We start from the raw sequence: 1594 nt of genomic DNA, 5'->3' as shown, positions 1-1594 counted from the left end.
CGTTTTTTATTTAAAATTTCTCGTAAATCGTAATTTGTACTCATCTTTTTGCTGATAAATTTGTGATATAACCATATATGATATGACCCATGAGATATCATATTATCATTTCTACGTTATTAATTTTTACAACGTTCCGTTTGCCTGTCTTGCAATATCTTCTATAATCATGATTTTTAATAAAACTAAGGCGGAATATGAGGATGTAAATTTCAAACTAGGCCGGGAGGCTAAGTCTAGAAATCGTTAACGAATACACATACCTAGGTATTAAAATAAACAATAACATAGAAAACTGTGTCGAACTACATGAGGGTGAAGTGCGAGTAAAGGCAAGGAAATACCGTCCGAGGTACATATATATGTATACACAAAGTGTACCAGACTTGTACTACAGAAGTGTACCCTAACCATAACCCTAACACTAACCCTAACCCTAACCCTAACCCTAACCCTAACCCTAACCCTAACCCTAACCCTAAACATACCTCATAAAAATATAAACATAATACTAAACAACCGACCCGAATTTTCAAGAAAAACGAAAACAAATAAAAATTGAAAATCTGTATTTTTTTATTTCTGCCGACCTTTTTTCTAAGAAATATGAATTAAAAAAATTTAAATGTAAAAAAACAAAAAATTCTGTAAACCAACAAAATAAAAAATGGTGGCCTAATGATTATGTCAATATAAGGAGTCTTTCGATGTACTTGGTCGTTGCTTGGAGCTATAGTACTAAAGCTAGGGGCTAATATGCTGGTGGAGCTATAGTGAGAGAGACTCAGAGACATGTTCACGATGACCAATGACTTGCTTATGATGGTCTATTCAAGTTGCCGGTATAGGTCATAGATTATACTTCGTGCCAAGCTGGAATTCGATATCTAAACTAATACAAATTTGATGATACTAACTGATAATACCTAGTTAGTTCTTGATTCACATATAGGTTGGTGCTGAAAGGTCAGTACGCCTTTTCAGACGACAATTCCAGGTTAAAAGCTTTTTGCACTATTGTCTGTTATATATCGCCTGACTTGGTTGCACACCTCCTACACAAACCTTATCATCTCTCATATTCCACGCAGGAAGCCCAGCTTCTCCCGATCGATGAACACCTACGGAAGACAGTTGCGGAGGCGGAGGGCGGGACGATACCGTATGCCGTCGTGCAGGGTTACGCGCGCGCCCTCGGTAAGCCAATCGGGAGCGCGCACAGCGACGATGCGGTGGGCGTCGTGCAGAACCTGACGCTGGTTGAGCACAGCGTAGAATGGAACAAGTACTCACGGTTTTGGTGAGTGCCTACTTCGCAATGTCGTCATAGTTGGAAAGAGGTTTAGGGAAGAATGATTCCCACTCTATTATATAAATATATATATATATATATAGAAGTAAAGTCACACACGAACACCCGTGTAGATAAAAACAAAGTCAAGGTATAGAATAAGGGTGTTTAAAGTTTAATTGACGAGCTTTCAAGATTACATCTCTTCATCAGGTCAGCTGACATTGGAATAGAATCAAATAATACAAAAACAATACAATGACGTTAATAGATAATACAAAAATGAATGATTCACACAATTCG

Source organism: Priapulus caudatus, unplaced genomic scaffold, assembly GCF_000485595.1.
Source record: "Priapulus caudatus unplaced genomic scaffold, Priapulus_caudatus-5.0.1 Scaffold684, whole genome shotgun sequence".
NCBI lineage: Eukaryota > Metazoa > Priapulida > Priapulimorpha > Priapulimorphida > Priapulidae > Priapulus > Priapulus caudatus.
The sequence above is the reverse complement of the archived record's forward strand: the minus strand, read 5'-3'. Positions refer to the sequence as shown.